Raw genomic sequence first — 21,718 nt, forward strand, 5'->3', positions numbered from 1 at the left:
GAAAGTCGGTTCTGTGGTGACTGTGAAGGGTAAACTCACCTAAAGTAAAGAGAAACATCACTTATCTGTACCAACTCTGCTGGTATTAAGCCGTGTTTAATGGAGACTATTTCTTTGACAGAAAGTAGTTCCAATTAAAACTGTTGAAAGTGTGTTCCATGGATTAGGCAGAGTAACAGGGACACTGTCTCTGTTGTTTGTTGTTGAAATTTTAAATGTAATTTTTGCTGTGACTACCGTAAATGAAATCCCCTTCAGCTCTATTGTGTCGAGGTGGAGGCTTATGAATATACCCATTTCCAATAACACGAGTGACACATAAGAGACACTATAAGCACACGTGAACTGAGCACGATGGTTCTTTCTGCTTCCTTTTGCTTGTTGATAATCAGGCTGCATTGCGCGGGAATTGCACACTTACTCATCCACGTAATGAGGACGGAGTACGAGGGGCTCAGCGCTCGGCGGGTCTGTTTCCTCACGCCTGCCTATCTGCCTGTGACTTATTGATTTTATAGAGCATGGCCATGGCTTGATTGACTGATTGTTATCCTCATCTGCTCCACTGATTCACTGTAGTCGCTCCCGCTGAAGCCCGGTCACATCCAAATGGGATTTCACAGGACAGTTTTTTTTTGTTTGCTATATTCCATTCCTGCCCACATTCCCCCCACACATCCTCCTGTCAAGTTATCAGCCAAAGTCCTCCGTTGTGTTTCAGCATTCGCTCACAAAATCTCTTCTCTTTATGTGATTAAGCATACCTAATCAAGGCCTTTATGAACATAAACAAGCAAACAATTCAACCTAATTATAGATCTATTTCAGATTTCTGTGTGTTGCTTCACAAGGGGTTGGCCTGTAGTTAAAAATCAGAGTTCGACATATGCACCGAGTCCCAGAGGTGTTGTCAAAGTGAAGGACCATATGGTTATGATTAGCAATTAGAGCACAAGGTTAATGAAAACACGCTAAAGTTCCTGATAAGGGGTAAATGAAATAAGGATAATAATTGACATCAAAGTGTGCTTACTCAGTGGGCTGTTCATTGACTTAAACTGATTTGTCTGTGTGTTCTGACATGTGTGGGAGTGTGGACGTGTGGATGTGGGATTTTCTTTATGTGCAGGCACTGTAGGTGTGTGTGCGTGACAGAGAGTGTGTGGATGTGAGCACTCGTGCTTGTTGTCTTTGTTCTCCCGCTGCAGTACACACGCAGGAGTTAGATTTAGTTTTTCATTTTCTCCAAACTGAGCCTCACTTTTTCCTTTCAACCCAAAGCACTATCAACCTACTCTAACTTCAAACAGAGTTTAAAAAAATACAGCCCAAATTTTGGTGAGAAATGATTGTATTGAACTAAGAGGGGCTGGATTAGACCATACTGAGATCCACATCAGCACTGTGTCAAAAAACACATTCTCCTCATTTATTGAGACCACTGTGTTGGTACAGTGATGAGCTGCCACAGAGGGCTCCAGAGGAACAATAACCAACAGCGCTAGTTTCCATTAACTTGAGTAACAGAGGCACAGCTCCAACTCAACTACGTAAAAGTACTTTAAGCAAAAGTAGGAAAAGGAAATTGTTGCATTAAACAGCTTACCCAAAAATTTAGTATAACTTTCATGAGGCACTGGGTAACTGTCCAATCAAAATTGTCGCCACAATGGTTTTGAGTTTTGGTTTGTCATGATAATCCCGCCCCAGCCCCTGATGTAAGTGGTTCTTTTTTTAAGACCAGCAAAGTGTTGGTGCTGCTCTGGAACCAGTTTTCCTGGCCAAGATCTGGTTCTTTGGCTGTCAAAACATGAAGAACTGGTTCAAGATTAGGCACCGGCTCATAACCGGCCCCCGAACTGCCCTGGTCTAAAGGATATAAGGAGCTCCTCCAGCAGCTTGACTGAAATGCCACAGTGGTGCTGTGAGATAGAAATACCTATCTCTGCCCAATTTAAATAATCTCTCTACAGTTGATTTGGTTGTTAGTGAATCATAGCCTGCTGCTTTGGTGCTGCTTGACCTGACAAGTTACCTTTAGTTAATTCAACACACAGTCTAAATGAGAATTATACTTGCTGTGTTGTCTCTCAGGGGGATCTAATTACCCACTCTCAGCAGCACGTTTTACATATATACAATCAACAGGCCATGCACTTTACATAGACTGGGATAGATGGGAATACTCAGGTGCACATACGGCATTAACATATGTGATACTGTGTATATCAGGTCATTAAATAGTACACGGTCACTTCCATATACATGCAGACACATATGCACACACACAAACATCTGTGTTATTAAGGTTATTAAGTATTAAATGTGTGATGACAGCATGCAAGAAAATCATTAAAACAATGTCTGAAACATGCAAGAAAATCAGTGTTTCATCATCATTTTCTATATATATATAAATATATGTGACTGTTACTTTTACTAGATGATTTGATTAGCATTCATTTTCTACTGGTGGCCTCAGCTGCAGTGTGAACCAGGCCTATATATATATATATATATCAGAGACGGGTGTTAATTCCAAGTGTTCCTTGCTTTTAGAACTATGTTTTTTTGTAAGATGTCTCCCTGTTTTCTGACTGTTATATATTATATCTGACTATCTACTATCATATTATAACTGCTTTACATTATAACTTTTCCCAAAGCAGTACTGATGCTGTTAAAAGCTTCTTAACATTCGCTGTCCATGGTGCTGAAAAGAATACCGAATACACTTTAAAGTAACTCAGCTATTTAACTGTTGTCCATAAAAATAAAGGACACAACAGACATGTTTAATACCTGGAAATGTTCAGTATGAAAATGATGCTTAATGTTCAGTCACCAGTCAGAGCTTTCAGCTTAGTGTCTGCATGTTACCTGGTGGAAATTAAGAAAGTAAACTTTGATAGATTTAGCTGCTGCTGCAGGCGGGTTAGGTTCACATTCTTTCAACTCTGTCTTAAAACTATACTCACACGCCCGTCTGTACATTGAAAGCATTATTAGTTGCTATAATTGTTCTTCCCATTCCTACTGACTGCTCCTTGCGCAATTTTATAATGTAAGTGATGGGGCAGTCCTCATTCTGTGCAGAAATACATTCCATTTGATTTGACTAAGTCAGACTGCGGAAGCCTCGTATCAGGCTTTGACTGAACTTTGAAATGCATTTTTCTATGGAAGGACTGTAGATTTTGTCCTCTATCTCTTACATTGAAAGTGCATTAGGAAGGGATGATTCCAGCGAATAATAATCTTTTACGGGTATGTGAGTATTGTATTAAGATGTGACAGAAAAAATGTGAAGCTATCCTTCAAAAGGGTACTCTAGCATTGCAGTCCTACAACATGTAAGACTCATGATGGACAGTTTATAAAAAGATCAAAATCAATGCAGCAAATCCAGAGTTATCGTCTTTTTTTATTCGATGCATTCTTCATCCTTGTTAAAACCTGGTGCCGACATGCAACTTGATTCACACTGAGGAGCTGGATAAAAAGGTCTTCAGTCCCTACCGGCAAGGGAGTGAGGGGGTTGACACAACATCATTAATTGTTCACTTCGTTTTTTTTTTTGTTTTTTGTTAGTGTTATGTGAAACCCATTTTAACATCATCACTCATTTTACATCAAGCACCACTTAACAGAGAGCATCAGTATCGGTCTTAAAGATACAGTTAAAGGAACAAAACAACATAAAATGCAAGGAAAACATGTCATTTGTGTTCCTCCTGCAGCTTCTTAAGACACTGTGTATCTTCTACAAGTGAGTAAGACAATCTTAATTGTCTCTAGGATCATTTTAGATTAGGGTGCTTTTGGGGAAAGTTAAGATTTTATGATCGTCTAGACTTAGATGGTTTGTAAAAATGTTACATACCACTTTTAAATAAATACATAATCAAACAAGAGCAAGTACCCTCTAAGCTCACAACACACATGCGTGTTTCAAAGGCCTTGCACAGCTCCACGGGTGTTTTCACTTTAGCTGATTAGACCTCAGGTTGAAAGTGGACGAAATGGTGGTGGCATTTATGAGCTCACCAGATTTACTGGAACTAATTAGAATGATAAAGGTGTCATTTCTTACACCCTAACAGGTTCAACAGGTGAGTCAGGGAGATGTCAATCAAACAGCATGCACAGGCCAACACAGTCCTGAGAAGAGCTCTAATAAGCCAGAATAAGTGAAATCACCTCTGTGTGGGTATGTGTATCATAAGCCTTTCAAACCATCCATACTTTTCATTCAATTCAATTCAGTTTATTTATATAGCGCCAAATCATAACAAAAGTTATCTCAGGGCACTTTTCACACAGAGCAGGTCTAGACTGTACTCTTTCATTTACAGGGACCCATCATTCCTCCATAAGCAGCACTTGGTGACAGCAGCAAGGAAAAACTCCCCTTTAACTGGGAGAAACCTCAAGCAGAACCAGACTCTAGGTGGACGACCATCTGGCTTGACCGTTTGGGTTGAGAATGTAGTCTACGTATAGTCTACATTTTTCACAGTGTTGGGTTTTGGAGGGAAGATGTAAAGTGGTAAAATATGGAAAAATCAGTGTGGTAGGGCTTGGTAATTTGACTAAAAACATCTCAATATCTGTGTGCCTTTTGTCAATAGAAATATATTATGATATTTCTGCATTTAGGCCTACTTTGAGATAATTCTGGTATTACAAAATTATTTATCCACCCGTAACAGCAACTTAGACTAAATACCATTAGTTTGGCGAAAAACCAGTACAATCATTCTTTCAAAAAGAAAAGGAAAAAAAAAAAAAAACTTTCAGTCTTTTTGTTAAAACTGTAGAGAATCAGCAGGATGAGGTTCTGCCTAATGGCTGTATGGCACTGTATGCAGTTTACCATGAGTTTATAATGATCCTTCTTTCCCACACACTCACTACCAGCAACATGTGGACATCACATCACACGGCTGATTTTTCTGTGTTGTAGGAAAAATGAACATTTATTCAGTTTTTCTCTCTATTTCTCCTCTCTTCCCCTCAAAACTCAAATACCAAGTCTCTGTCCACCTCATTGTGATTAGCAGGTACAATTCAAAATCTACTTTTAGCTTTAAAGGACGGGTTCACAATTTTTGTCTGTCTTAAAACAACAGTCAGGAGCCCAAATGAACATTGAAACCTGTTTTTCTTGCTGTAATCATTCCTCCTGTTCACACTGACCATTAGAAAATCCTTTCATAATGCACTCACAATAAGTGATGGGAGACAAAATCCACAGTCGTCCTTCTGTCCAAAAATGCATTTAAAAGTTTATCTGAAGCTAATGTGAAGCCAAACGTGTCCAAATGAGTCAAATCAAGTAGATATCTTTCAACGTTACAGTCTTTTTAGTGCCAAAGTCCCTCTTTTTGTTACTATACTTCCACCACAGCTCAACAGGGAAACACTGTCTGAGGAAACACAAAGAGGGAATTTGATGCTAAAAAGACTTTAAATTTTTCCACAAAATGACACACACTGTGGATTTTGGTCCCTATCACTTACATCAAAAGCACATTTGAAGGGGATCTTTTAATAGCCAGTATGAGCAGGAGGAATGATTAGTGTTCATATGGACATCTGACTGTTGTTTTAAGACACACTTATAAAAATATGAACACCCTTTACACCCATATCCCAGTCCAAATTTAGCCTATTATTTTACAAAATATCCTCTTTTTTGATAATTTCGAGGCCCTCAGAATCAGCTTAATTGGGAACACACTAGGGATGTGCAGAGGGCCCAGTATTTGTATTTGTATCTGTATTTGTTGAGACAGCAAAATTATTTGTATTTGTATTTGAATAAAAGTGGAAAGTTTGTCTGTAAAAATTCTGTTTTTGTTTTTATTGCGCTTTTAATTTTAGAAAATTAAAGTGTTATAAAAAGTGTTCATGAAGAATGTGTCAGTAGCTCAGCTTTATCTCTGGGGAACACCCCCAACTCTGGGAGTGATTTCCAAATTAGGAAATATGCATCATGTAGCAGGTGGATGTGACTCCCCTCATTAAGACCTGCTGATAGATGTAACAGCGGAGCAGAGGAGAGACACTGAGATAGTGATGTAACTGACCTGCGTGCCAGAATTTGACATGGTTTATTTTTCTTCCCGAAAACAAATAGTTTTTAAAATATTTGTATGAAACAAATATTCGTAAAAAACCCACTATTTGTGCTTTGCTGAATAATGTATTTGTATTCGGGCACACTCCTAGAACACACACACACATTCTCACATGCAGTTGTAGCAGAGACCTCAGCACCAGTACATCAGCTTCTCATCAGTGACACTCATTTACAATCCAGCCTGAGAACATAGCTTCCTTCAGTCTTGAGCTCTCTCTAATGCAGAGATGATGGGAGGGCAAGATGACTAAGTGAGTCTCTAAGTGGTCTAAATGAAGATGAGTGAGGAAGTGGCGTGATCATGGTACTAAAGGGAACGCTGCTGTCTTCCACCGCCATGATGGGAGGCCTCTGGAAACATTTAAGATGCAGGTGGTGTTGTTTAAACGCTGTGACTCCAGCACTCTGCTCCCCTCAGCCAAGTTTTCCTCTAACAATTAAAGGAGTAACTAACAAAGTTTGACATGAGGCCGTTAGTTCACTAGTTAGTCAGCTGTTGGAACAGTTGGACAATGCAACAGGATTGTTGGAAACTCATAAAAGTTAAGAGAGAAAAAAAGAGATATGATGAAGACACTGTCATCTACCTGGAAATCTTTACTTTCAGTTTCATGTGCAGTTTTAATGTCTCATAGACTCTACTTTTTTCACAGTGTTGGGTTTTAGAAAGACGATATCTTGGTAAAATATCAAAATACTGAATCCCACCTTCCACCAGAGTATTTGGTGGCAAAGTAGGCGATTCCAGAGTTTGTGGAAGTAAAAAGTAGTTCACTTTTTCATCTGAACTCTTATTTATCTGGGTATGTTCCAAAAATATGAAAAGGACGACAAAATATTAACATTTCACTTGTTTATTTGGCTCAAATCACAATAGAAAAATGCTTATGCGTTATCTGAGTCTTGGATGAAAAATCAAAAAGGTACAAACTGGTGCACATAAAAACTGAAGGGGAGAAGTCAACCATGACTCCTCAGGGGCATTTCAGTGAGAAATATCCAATCGCTGACCTTAAAATTGTGTTGCACTGCTAATTTTGAGCTGAAGCTAAAGATCATACTTTTGTGTAAACTCAGTAAAACATTTAGTGGCTTGAAGATCCACTAATCAATATCAGTATTAAGAATGGACTAACAACCTCTGAATGTGGAATGTGAAATGTGTCATATATTGGTGAGATATCACCTCTGTAGTTCTCTGCTTTTTTAGCCTATTTTAGCTCATTGTTTTGGTTTTACAGCCGCTGCTTAATCTTTTTGATTCAGTCTTGGCGTTCTCATCAGTGCTGTTTCCAGCAGCAGCAGGCAGCTATCTCCAGTGAAAAAGCTCCAATAAACCCACTGTACACTACCTGCTCAGCACCAAACAGCAGACAGACACAGATAGTGACCAGCTGGTGAACACAGCAGAACATTTAGCAGCTAAAGAGACACAGTTTTCTTAGGAGTTGGTAGAGACCAAAACAGAGCTAAAAGGAGAGTGGACTTAAATTCATCAGGTGGACACAAACACGACTCCAAATGAATGATAATGATGCTCTGTGTCTGCTGGATGTGCAATGGCAACTGTTTGCAAAAATGTTAGCCATACAAATATTATATGTCAATGTGTTTTCAGATTGTTTTGCCAAATAAATTTGTAAAAAATGAAAATAACAACAAAAAAACAAAACAAAAAACAACAAAAAAAAACAAATGCACAACTTATAGATTCTTCCAGAGTCAGTTTTGACTGAGGGTAGCATTAACTTTGAAATCTTGCATCATGTAGATTCACTGTTGACGTATTGTAAGGTTGCATTCAGACTGACTTTAGCTGTGTGTGAATAAAGGCAGCCCTCTCATTCATTTCAGTGTGAGAGTCTGTAGGCTCAGGGCTGCCAACACAGGGGGATCCAGCAAAAAACAAAAAAACAAAACAAACAAACAAACAAACAAACAAAAATACAGGTTTGTCCAGCAAAAAAGTTGAACCAGGCTCAAATTTTGCCGTAATGTAATTACGTCACATTCCTGATATGTTATTTGTAACATGAACACTGTATTTCTACTATTTACCTCACAATTGTTGACACAAAAGGTAAAATAATTGATGCAAAGACAATTTTTCAGAGTATAAAATCTGGTCTCACACTTTTCGGTGTCTGAGAAGCCTTCGAAGTCACAGTTCTGTTAATCAAACTGGACTTTCAGGATCATATTTAATGTCTCACTGGTGCCTTAAACGACACACACACCCACCAACAGAGCCCCCGCTCTGCTTCAGGTCAGGCTGAAAAGTTGCACTTCAATCCACAAATCAGTAAAAATGAAGTTTAACATCTCCGTAAACAGAAAAAAATGTGTCTGTTACTATTAAATAAAACTTAACTTTTAATGAAACATCTCTTTCCAAACTACAAGAAGAGAAAGAACAGAGATGCCCTGCCTTTCTTCATTAAATGTTTTTCCACTTTCATCATGCAGATTTAGATATATGAAAGTAGACAGCAGCTTTCGCAAACAGTGGCTCCATGAGGCGTGTTGTAGGCGTTTTTGGTGTTTATATATGCTTATATAACTATTTATATGTGCTTAAATAGCTCTGAGTTCCCCCACTGTTTACACAGATCATCTCATTCCACATCAGTGTTCATGCTTCACACAATAGTGAGCAGGATCCCTCTGTCTCCTTCTCTCGTCTGTACTTTGTGAAGGTTACTTACACCTACGCACCCCCTAAACTTAATATCCCTTATAAACAAACTTAATTAGTGGGAAGTGATGTTCGCAGGGCTTAACTGCCAGCTCTGCTGAAGGGTGAGGGTGGGGTGGTTGGTAGGCAAACAGCTGCTGATAATCACCTTACATTTACAGACCGGTTAACAGGGTGTTTATTTTCAGTGTTGCCATGACGGCCGATTGCGAGCAGATGACACGGTGCATGACAAAAGTTGCTGATGGCCAGTGTGTGGGGAGCGTTGTCTCCCAACCCTTTAACCATGGCAGCGGAGACGGTGTGTGCCTGGGTAATTGATTCTATTTATATTATACAACACAAGATCATCATTAAAAGTAGCAGAGAAACTTGTCAAGACCGGTTTACTTTTTGTGCTTTGTTGTTATTAAGCGTAAAGCTGTGAAATGTGAAAACAACAGCAGTGTAAGGAGACATCCAGATAACTCCTCGTCCTCAACTTGTAATTTACATCAATAAAAACTGTTCCTAGAACAATAACTTTTACAGCATTTGCAACATTTTCATGGCTTGGAAAAAAAAATTATTCAACACTTCTGAATAAATGGGAAACGTGCATGATACAGATATAATACAACACTGAGTGGATCTCAAGAGGGTCGTGAGCAATCATGCTTTTTAAATTAAAATTATTTTTTTTTGTACCACTTTTTAAATACAGAATTACATTTTTTTTATTCTGGAGTGCTCTTCTGCTTAGGAATCATATGACTACTGTGACTGTTCACATCAAGACAAACTGCCTGTATTCCAGTATGTAGCATGTATGTGTTCAGTCATTCAGTTATAATAGCAAACTGCAGGAAAAACAAACAGGGAGAGGTTCTTAAATCATCATTTTGATGTTAATAAGTGCAAGTTGTTTAAAGCATCCAGCCTTCTTCCCATTTTAAACTGTATTTTTTTTTCCTTCTTATTTGCACATATGAGAAGACAACTGACTGACCAGCTGGAAAGGTTTGCTCTTTATTCCACAGATGCATTTCAGCACAGGACCTCTATCAGAGTGTTTCACAGAATGGGTGAGAGCACAAAAACTACAAAACTCTATTTTATTATTTAATTATACATTTAAAAAGGAAAACTCTAATTCTAAAATCTTCATTCATTCTCTACTCCTGACATTGCATTTCATAAGGAAGGTAATATCTACTCTACTTTGTCTCAGACTGACCTTATGAATATCAATAAAAGAATAAAACATCATTGAATTTCTTAACATTTAACCTCCAAAAAATTCCTTGTTACCCTAGGTGTTACATGTTAGTGCTGCCAAATTACTTAAAAAATAATCTTTTACTTCACAAATCTTGACACATTTTCATTCAGTGTGTTGCTTCACATTTCTGTAAAATCTGCTACAACTTGCAGTAAAGCATCTTTCAGCCTGTAAAGTAGTTGTAATCACAGAAGCTTTTTCTCAGAATTCTGACCAGTGTGGCTCTAATCCTCTTCCATATGACAATACTTCTAGTTCAACCATTGTGCCAAAATAAGTTACAGCAGTCAGTAGACCTATGGAATTACATGACTGTATATCCATATGAAGCTCAAGCAATGGCAACTGAACCATCTCCATGACAACAGAGAAAAATCCATCTGCTGATAAAGGTTAAGAATGAACATTCATGCTCAGGTTGAAGCATGACCAACACCTGACTGATCCAGAACGAGGGTTTAGTTACCAAACTGTAACGAAGACTGAAGTTTCCTAACCTCAACCAAAGCTGCTCTACAGTATTCAGCTCAAGCAAACTGAGACTATCTGTGCTTATGTCACACAAATGTCCACAACTCAAACCAAAAACTATTTAAATGTGTTCCTCTTTGACAAAAGCCTGTGTGACTCAATAGTATGCATTACTAAGCATGATTACAATCGCCAAAATTACAGACATTTAAAATATATATATATTATTACAAATATTTCTTTGCATATGAAATTAAACTCAGAAATGAATGTTTATGTTGAGTCATAAGGAAACTATTGCTATTAGTTTGCTAAAGTTCATTTCAACAGATTCCAATACATATAACAATATTTGAATAATCATCTGTGCCTGATATGGTTTTTACACAAAAAAAGTTAGATTAGTAATTCTTAAAATGACACCTACACCTCTTTTTCTCGTTGAAAAATCCAGAATCTATATGCAAAACAATCTTTATTTCAGAGGTTTTGCTGCTGGATACAAGATGTCTCATACCTCACTGTAAAGTCCATTCTCAGTGTATGTGCACTAGAGGCTTCAAGTTTCCACATCACACTTGTGTAAGTTGCATACTGGACCACGATTGGCTCCCAACTATTGTCACAACATCGTCTTGTACATACATGTGTTAAAGTGAGATTTAAAGTGAGCTCAGACAAACTTTCCTCCTTCAGCTGATGAATGTGAAAACAAACTCTGCACATACATCATTCTGTAGAGAAGAGAACGGCATCCAAGTGAAGGAACAAGAAGAAAAACACATTTTTGAGTGGGGTGAGACTTTAAATGAACTCTTTTTGAGTGTAATCAATCCATGCACCTTTTATTCAAAGTGGAAATATAGTCCACATCAGCCTCACTTCTCTCCTTTATGCCCACCAAAGCACAGGGTGAAAGCTGTCTCTCTCTCTCTCTCTCTCACACACACACACAAACACAAACACAAAAGCAGGAGGGAGGTATGACAGTTATCCCAGTCTTTGTAATAAACAGGAGAGAGGAAGGAGGCTTAGCAGAGGAGTCAGTGAGGCCAGAGAGAGGACACTCACGGACGTCTTAATAAAGCCCTCAGCTCTGTCCTCTCCTCATCATCCCTCTCCCTTTGTCCACCTCCCTTTTTCTCCCCCCTTCTGTCACCTTTTGCACCCTCTCTTCCTTCCCTCCCTCCCTCTCTCTCTCTTTGTCTGTCTCCATCTCTCCTCTCTTGTCTCCTCTCTGTATTCAGCTGCCTTTGATTTAGATCTTCTCCTCTGTCTCTTCACTTCCACTTCTGTCCTTCACCATCACCCCCCCCCTTCAAGCTCCCAGCCGTTCTTTTCATATCTGATATCCTCTCCACACTCTTCTGCATCCTATCTGTGTGCTGTGTGGCCTTGTAGCAACAAGACTGCGGCTCATATTGTATGATATTGTCAATATCATATTTAGTTTATACTATACAACAAGAAAGCGCAAGAATGGCTGAATTGTATGGAATGTAATAACTGTCATCTGCACATTTGTAACCATGTGTTGAGGCAAGTGTTTTTCTTACTGTGCCCTGTACAATAGAGTAAACTGGCCATTGTGGTAGAAATGAATGTATCCATTATGTAGGCTGATCATTAGGAAAATGAAGCACCCTTAAATAATGTTGTAGTTGTTGTAGCTAACATTATTCCATTCAGTTGATTCTAGTACAGTGTTACTCACTAGTTTGTCAGTCACAGCCTCTTTAGATTGTTCTGTTGTCTTTGGGGTCTAAGCTGTGGCCTTGATCTTATGGCAATTGGTGAGGTAGTTCACATAGTAAAAACTGTGTTCGCAATTAAAATGAGTGTATGGATTAAATATTATTAAGGATGCAATACTAATGTATGTGAACTATATTTTCTAAATTGGTTTTATATGTAGGCCTTTCCAAAGATGTACAACATGCTAAACAATATGCTAGATGTATAGTAGCTAGCTAACTAGATATATAGCCTACTTAGCCATCTCTGTTCTAAATATTTGGTACAAACGGAAATCAGAGTATTCTTTATTCGAAATGCGTTTACAACCCTTTAGCTTGGATTAATTTACACTTGTAGAAAGGGAGATTAGCATTGAATTCTCCTTTGATTTCAACAGTCTTGCTCCTTGCTTCCCTAACAGTTCTCAGTTCCCTGACGAGACCGCTCAAAACAGCTAATTCTCAAAATGTTAACAGCTCCATGTTGTTACTACAGAAGTGATGGGAGACATAAAAATTTGCACATGCATCAGAAGTGGCGAGATATTATATATTTTATTGGTTTTGCTTATGGGTGTGGCAAAATGGCTCGATGGCACCCCCTACAAAATTTAAAAGTCAAGGCCCCCCATCTTTTAATTTGATGTAGATGAAATAGATTTGGAAGGCACATGCCATCTTGGAGCCATACCCTTAGTCCGACAGAAGGTCAGCCACTTTGAATTTACAGTGCAATTTTTGTCAGTTTACCAGTTTTTACCATTTGTAGGTGTTGTACTTTAACACACTCCTATCAACTTGAGTGATATCAAATTTGGTTGGTGTCGTCTAAAGACCTAAAAAATTATCAAAATCTTGACGTGGTGTGCCGGTAAACTTGCATTTTTCACCATGAAACAGGAAGTTGTTGTAAATCCATTGGACTTTTTTTTAAAAATTACTTTATTGCAGGTTTTTACATTGCAAGTTATCAGTTTTGTCACTTGTTTCATTCATCCTGCCACATTTATATGGTTTTGCTATTGGCATAACCAAAGAAATAAAAGAGAAATATAAAGTGGAAAAAAACAAAACAAAAACATTAACATGCTTGATTGGAGTCTAGGCCTGAACACGTCTACATGTCAATATTGAGTCATAGTCATAGCGCCACCTACTGGCAACAGGAAGTCAGTGTTATATGACAAACCAAGTAGCTTTGATGTTCATGAAATTGCTGTCATCATTCTGCCCAGAATTTCTTTTTTGAGAGTGGTTTTTGTGTCTAAACCTAACCAAAAGCGTTAAATGACATTTGAAAAGGTTAAAAATGTGGTGTATCACCTGCACACAAAATTGGACTTTAGCATTGTATTTGATGGGCTGTTTGGTTTGATCAATGACACAGTCAAAGACAGGCAGTTGCCTGACAGAACAACCATTTTAGCTCTAAGCTTGACAGACGAAGTCAAACCAATCAAAGTGTTGATAGGTTCTGATTCCAGTAGACCACTACATGCAATCAGGTACAAGGCAAGACATAGCACTTGACATAGCTCAAACAATATTAAAAATTAAGAGGCCAGGAATAGAAATTAAATTCATGGGGATTCCTGCACATATTGGTATGGATGAAAATCAGCTGGTGGATCAATATGCAAAAGGAGCAACAAGAAAAGTAGAAATAAGTATGGTCGTAAAATATAGCAAGGCTGAGGTTAAAAGTATAATCAAATCAGAAATGAAAAAGAAATGGCAGGAAGGGTAAGAGAGACGAAATAAGGGCTGATACAGCATTCAAAGAAAAGTAGGAGAAATGAGAGGAAGCAATAGAAATAGAATGGAGGAGGACATTATATCAAGGATGAGGTTTGGTCACACTGCTCTGAACAGTACATTAAACATAATGAATAAGCATACTATGGGTAGATGTGAACAATGTGGACTACAGGAAACGGTGGAGCATTTATTTTTATACTGTCCTAGATATTAACAAGAGAGACAGACACTTAAAATTATACTCCAAAGGAATCACATGACACTTGGTATTACAGAAATGTTGCAGAGGATGATGTAGAGTACAGGCCTATATTCAGATTTTTAGAAAACACAGGACTTAATAGGAGAATTTAATGTAATAGTATAGTAATCAATCTGATACACACTCCAATCCAGGAGGTGGCAGTAATACACCTAAAAGCTGTTTGCCAACCGCCATTGGACAACAAAAGACATCAGTCACTGTCAATTCCATCCCTGCCTCCAAACTCTCAACGGGCCTTTTCCAAACTAGCCCCTACCCACCCCCACTTCGTCACAGAGTGCACTCTGTTTGTAGTCACACTCATAGCTGAGTGAAGTTCCCTTCATTAAGGTGTAGGGTAAGATAGTGGCAAGCTTTGGGACGAACTTCACTCTCTCTGGCGGAAACAGTCGTAACTTTTCGTCGCTATGGTTTCCAATCGACTGTATAGAAATATTTATATACTTAAATAAATTAATTAAATATTATAATAAATCTTTATATAGTCAATGGTCGGGAGCGGCAACGGTGCCATCATCCAGCAGCTGTTGCAAGATGAGAGAAGGAGATTTTCCGGGTGTAGATGTCTTGTGTTTTATCTTTTTATTATCAAAAATACATTTCTTGGGTATAGACCACATCACTACACCCCTTGCATAGTGATCCTTTTGTAGAAGTGGAGATGAGCCATTTTTCAGACATATCATTGAAAAGATCCATTTTTAAAGACCACTTTCTATGATGCAATTCAAAACTGTTTCCCTTCTAGCTTCATTATTCACATCAAATATCCTTGGTTATATTGTCATTTGCTAAATTTCACATGTAAATGGCAACACAATGGTACAGTAACACTGCAAGTAACTGAAAGCCTGTTGTTCATTAATAGAATTTATCTGTGGTAATTACATTTGTGCACTAATGTTAATGAATGTTTTTCCCCTGAAACAATAAATGCATTTACCTTTTCCTTTATACATTTGTAGTCAGAAGTATATTTAGCTCCTGCCACTGACTGGGATATGACAACCAGAGGTTGTGAACATCGTTGTCTCTGGAGATATGAAGGATACACAAAGGGACTGTCAAACTTTTTAAAATGTATTAATGTTCCATTGGAAATAAAAATAATACAAAATGACACTAATTTCAAACATATAGGTAGACATCATCATATATAATACTACATATACATATATTATCATACCAAAATTACTCCCAAGCCTCTTTGGTTGCATTTCTTTTCTTTGTAAACATCCTCTCCTTTTGCCTTCTTATGTTTATAGGTTGCTTGTTTTTAGCAACAGTCCCTGTAAATATACAACACTTTACCATTTTCTAGACTATAGAACAGTATATTTGATCCTAAATACAATGTAACCTTTAATTCTTTAAAATCTGCATGGCAAAATTAAATATCAATGTTAGTTTGAGCAGTTTACTAGTAAACGTTTGTACAGGTTGTCGCACAGAACTTAAGATTTGTATGCAGCGCCTCCATGATGGACACAATAGGCATTGCACATGCTCAGTAAGTCAGCATCGATGCAGGCTCGGAAGGTTTTATAACCCACTTCCACTCCTCTTAGTTGGTTTGGGATGGCACTTAATATGGCGGACCCTCCACATGAACGCACAAATGGAGTGGAAGTAGGTAGGGAGAGGGTGTAGGGGCTACTTTGGAAAAGGCCCAACTTGACAAGTGAGCAAGTGTTGAGCAGTTGCAAGTGTGAAGGGAGGGCCTAGCTTGCGCTCATCACAGCCCAGTGATTGCGGGACTACATTTGTGGACGTAGAGCAGAGATGCTTCCTCACAAGAATGCTTTTCCACTCACAGATACTGTACTGTGCACTCGCATCACATGCACATGCCTGGTTTTTATGTGCACAGGTTTTGAGACTATTTAAACACCATAATGTAGACCTACACCATGCCGACATGCAGACCTGCAAATGTTTTAACCATGAACCATCACATTTAGCTTTTCCTGCCTTCAGTAGATTAGTCCACAGGACCTGCTACAGTGTTGCAGAACCAATGGCAACTTTTGCACTGACTTGGGTGTAGCTATACCCTTAAACCGAGGGTCTAAGGACAGAGGATGTTGTACTGCTGTAGAGACTGTAAAGCCCCCTGAGGCAAATTAGTGACTTGTGATATCGGGCTATACAAATAAAATTGACTTGACTTGTATGTACACATCAACTATTGTGGACAGAGCACACACACCGGCAGATTGCTGCAGAGAGCTTAAGAGTCTACAGCCATGCTAGCAGCTCTCTGAGGCACTCGGGTGCAGCAGTGCTTTGTGCTAAATGCTAATGTCAGCATGCTGACATGCTCACAATGACAATGTTAACATGCTGATATTTAGTAACTGTATTGTTTTCCATGTTCACCACCTAAGTTTCACATGTTAGCATGCAAACATTTGCTAATGAGCACTTTATAGAAAGTACAGCTACGGCTGATAGGAATATGTTTTGCAGCTATTTGGTCACAAACCAAATTATAGTTCATACTGAGGGTGACATGAAGATCTTTAGAAAATTTCATGACAATCCATCCAATAGTTGTTGAGATATTTCAGTCACCAAAGTGGTGGACGGGTGGACAAACCAACATTGTTATCTCTGGAGATAACACTGCTAGTATGACTAAAGAGACATTTTAGAAGCCTGTATTGCCATGTTGATGTGATAGTTTCCCCGTTTAGAACATTTTGGCCAATTCTATCATTTTTGAAGGCTTTATGATCACCTAAATACAGCTGTCCACTTGTCAATGAACATTGTTTTGTGTGTGATCAAACATAACATCTTGTGCTACATGGTATTCTAGGGCTTTGAAGCTAATGTTGGAGAATAAAATGGTACGTCTTCCCCTTCTGTGATGCATTTCCCCTGTATGACTGCTGGACAGGTTGGTAGCTAGCTATGACTGCTCTTTGCTGTCTGTTAGAATCTACCCAATACTGAACAGACTGGCAAATTACTTGTAATCAATGATGTACATTAACAGCAACCTTTGTCCATTCTTCCAATAGCTCAGTCTGCCTTCATCTACAAAAATGACCAGGGCCTCATTTGTCTTCTCTAACCTAACCACAGCTGTAGCTGCAAAAAAAAAGAAAAAGAAAAACAGAACTCTCAAAGTTTTCCTTTCTCCATGTTTTAAGTGCTGACCCTATGCCCCTACCCACTCTCTAAATGTGTTTGCTTTGGCTGAACTCTCTATGTGGCACAAGGTTATTCAACATTCGACACAAAGCAGGAGAGTTACTCAATAAATGCCAGCAAGTTGTTGCTGAGGAATGCTTTGTGGAGAGTTTTACTCCTTTTGAGGGGTTGAATGCAAACATCAGCTTTATGCACCCCTCCTCCTCCCAGTGCATCACATCTTCTCTGACAGGAGTGTTTACCTGCTGGCCTTGGCTACAAGAAAGAGGATGGAACTATGAAAGCCCTGCTGCATTGTTGGCTCTTAAGAGATGTGATTTGAGTTTGCCTTAGGTAGAGCTGTTAGCATCAATGACAAAATGCCAGCTGTCAGATGCATGAAAGCAAACACCATAATGATAAAAAAACAAAATGATGTGTTTTCCTTTTGGTTTGAGATTTAGAAATATAACCTTGATGCTACTACATGAGGGCATCAGGTTTATAAAAAGTCACAAATAACTAGTGTAAAATTAAAGAGGCAATAAGAGTGAGTGTTACTGTTTCAGAGCTGTCAGTGCAGGATTTGATCAGGTTGTTCATCACTCTCAACCTGTACTCTCCTCTGTTTCATCACTTGCTTAGTCGTTCCATGCTACTGCTAAAGCACAGGTTGACATTTCTAAGTGAATTTTAAAAGGACACAATTTTTCAAGTCTGTCTTAAACAGGGATGGGTGTCATTAGGACTTTACTCTTATCAATACTCCTCATCAGTTCATTACTCTTATTGGTTCTTTTTCATGACTAAAGAATTGATTTTTTAAAAATATATTATTTTATTAAAGAATACATTCAGAACAGGATTAGAATTGATTTATATTTTAAATAAAACAATATTGTATCTAGACTAGCAACAGTAATGGTTACAGCAGCAAAGTCACTTAATACATTCAATAATATCCAAATAGACAAACATAGTTGTAAACTCTAGTAAAACTAGACCTTCACATGGTTCACTGTGTCCACCTCTCTGCTCTGCTGTCTGCTCTGTCTCTGCTCTGTCTGTGTGTGTGTGTGTGTGTGTGTGTGTGTGTGTGTGTGTGTGTGTGTGTGTGTGTGTGTGTGTGTGTGTGTGTGTGTGTGTGTGTGTGTGGAACAAACACCAACACAGAGGAGAGGCTACTGCGCGAGCACAAGTTACACCAAAAAGTACAGATGAAAGAACTGACTCTAAAAATGCCTAAAAATTCTAAAAATTTTAGAACCAGTTCCAATTCAGATCCGGGTTTCAGGGGGCATGCCTAGTGTTAAAACAATAGTCAGGAGCCCAAATGACCATTGAACATTTTTTTTCCACACTCATTCCTCCTGTTCATACTGACCATTGGAAGATCCCTTCATAATGCACTTACAATGTAAGTAAAGGGGGACAAAATGACTAACACATTTAAATAAATCATATTTAAATGTGTCATTTATCTTGTTTTTTCTTTTACTCTGAGTTACATGCCAGAGTCAGCATGCTAACATGCTCACAATGACAATTCTAACATGTTCACCATCTTAGTTTAGTGTTTTAGCATGCTAACATTTGCTAATTAGCACTAAACACAACAGACAGCTAAGGATGATGGGAATATCATTAGTTTGGAGATATTTGGTCATAAACCAAAGTATTGGACAAATTAAAATTTTGACCTAATGATGTTGCTAGATGAAAAGTCCAGAGAATCACCAAAGTTATCACAATTTACCCTGAGGGAGACATGAATGTCTGTGCCAAATTTAATAATAAACTATCCAATAGTTGTCCAAATGTTTCACACAAAACCACAAAAGTCATCTAGTGGTAGCATTAGAGGAAACATACATAAAAAAAGACAGGGGGCACAATACAACGAATGTCTGCACAGAATTAAGTGGCTCCAATAGTTGTCAAGATATTTCACTAAAAATCAAAAATGTTCAACATGGTGGCGCAACAAAAGTAAGTAGATACAAAAGTAAGAGGATCACTGAAATCAACAAGATTCATCCTGAGAGGATCATTCATGGCAATCTATAATTTTATATTTGTTGAGACATTTCAGTCTGGATCAAAGTAGTGGACACGACCAACAGACTAAAACACCAGCATGAAACGTAAATGGCTTGGAGCCCTTCCTTGTGCCTCTGGCTTATTTAAACCACAGGGGCCAGACTGAGGTCAGCTGTTCTTTTAGAGCAGCCAGTTAAATTACCTGTGAAACTAAGCACTTAGTTTAGCAGTGGAGTGGTTCAGAAGTCAGACAGGTTATCCAAAGAAATAAAGTATAAAGTAGGACAACGTGTCATTTTACCAACAAAGGTTACATCAGTGGTGTCATTCTATTGTGGCGTAATACAGCAAACGACATAATATACCATTGGTAAACTCAAAAAGAAACAATGCACATATCATAGATACATGACTTACATGCACAGCATACAAAAGTACACTACTACAAAGCTTATACTCTGATACTAACAGTATCAATACATGTACTTGACTTACACACTCTGATCTATATGCATGACATACAAAAACGAGCCCACAGTACAGTACTTTAGTTACTTTCAGCTCATTACCCATTACAAAGCACAGCTTAAAAACAAAACAAGAACTCATTTTCACAAGCCAGACCTTCAGCACAGACTCATTCACAAATCGCAGTCAACAGGACGCTGAACAACCAACAAGTGCAAAACTGGAGAAATTCCTGATTATTCAAACACCTGCAGGCTCTGTCTTTGTGAATATGTCTGTGTAGACAGCACACTAACACCACAGCTGCAGTGTCCAACAACAACCTGCTAACAACCTGCAGCAGGATACATAACTTAATATGAACTTATGTAACTCTTCATGCAAATAAAAACAGATCGTGATTTAACCATCCTTACCTCCCGCGCTCCGTAATCCACGTTCCTCGGCAACATGTCAGCAACCAATGAGATATCTCCTTCACCACCACATCCACATGGAACCCTTCTCCTCCTGACGCCGCGCTTCTGATCAGCTGGGATCCAGGCGCTCCACACGCATCCACGCAATGGCCCACTCGGACGCGGCTCTTCCAAGCAATTAACATCTTCAACTGGACGTTTGCTCACCTCCGGCGAGCTCTCAAGGAGACGGCCGTCCAACTCCTTCGAAATGATGATAAAGACGAAATTTTCCAATCTTATGCAGATTCTACTTCCATCAACCCTCTTGCCGCCAGCTCAAATCCTTCCGCTCTTCCGGGTTCATTGTCCGCCACTGGGCCGACGCACGCCGCACACCGATGACACAACGCCGCCTACTACAACAGAACCTAGATTGCTTCAGCACCGGCTGAACTCCGGATACTGAACTGACAACAAAGCCAGGTTCTTCCTGCTCCCCTCTGCCTCCCCCTCCACTACCGCTCCGGACGGCCGCTCACTTCCGGGTTCCCCGCCCAGCGCCACCTGTACGCCGCACGTCGATGACATCACGACGCAGCCAACTGCTTCAGCCCTCTCGCAGGGCCAGGTCGTATCTTCCCATGTGCCTGCTGCGTCTCAGTCTGATCTGCCTCGTGTTATTCGTCTTTTCTCTCATCCCCGTGTGAGCAGGCTGCACAATTAACCCCTCCACATACATCCCCTCATCCTTTTGTGGCAGGTGGCACCGAGCGGAAAAAGGGGAGGTGCACCAATTAGTGTGGTTTGTCAAGATATAAGGCTACCTGAAGGAGGAACGGAGGTTTTTGCTTCTGTTGGTTCAGGCTGGTGGATTGAGGCAGGTGCACACCTCAATCCGTGCTGGCATGCAGGGAAGGCAAGAGTGCAGGAATGACTGGTAGGCTTAACGCTGTTTTCTGTGTGTGTTATACCGCGAGGTTGGAATGTGTGTGTGTGTGTGTGACATTTATTGTTTTCGTATATTTCAAACCTGCTTCCTTGCTGGGTTGAAGGCAGCTGGTAGTCAGTGTGAAAATGAATCGACGTACCAGGTATTTTAAAAGTTCAGTCATGTAGTTTTTGATATTTAATTAGCATGTATTTTAATATTTGTGCAATAAAGTGGTTTTAAGATTGTTAATATTGTTTTCTCCTGCAGGGCATCAGTGGTCCACTACTTGCTCTTGCCATGGGATTATTTGTATTATTTGTTTGTGGTTTTTTTTGGAGTTTTCTTTTCTGTCTAGTCCGCCCTGGCAAGTGAGCTGGTAGCGGGCAAAAAGATACGGGTATCATTTGTT

General features: G+C 39.1%; 1 long non-coding RNA gene across 1 annotated transcript in view; it reads right to left on the minus strand.

Moving 5' to 3' along the window:
* LOC137173179 (uncharacterized) overlaps positions 1 to 20,826 on the minus strand; it is a 43,008-nt gene extending 22,182 nt beyond the window's left edge. The window contains exon 1 of the long non-coding RNA XR_010925122.1: positions 20,394 to 20,826. This is a non-coding gene — a long non-coding RNA (uncharacterized lncRNA). The remainder of the gene's footprint in view (positions 1 to 20,393) is intronic.
* Between the last annotated feature and the right edge of the window lie 892 nt (positions 20,827 to 21,718).

Source organism: Thunnus thynnus, chromosome 21, assembly GCF_963924715.1.
Source record: "Thunnus thynnus chromosome 21, fThuThy2.1, whole genome shotgun sequence".
Classification (NCBI taxonomy): domain Eukaryota; kingdom Metazoa; phylum Chordata; class Actinopteri; order Scombriformes; family Scombridae; genus Thunnus; species Thunnus thynnus.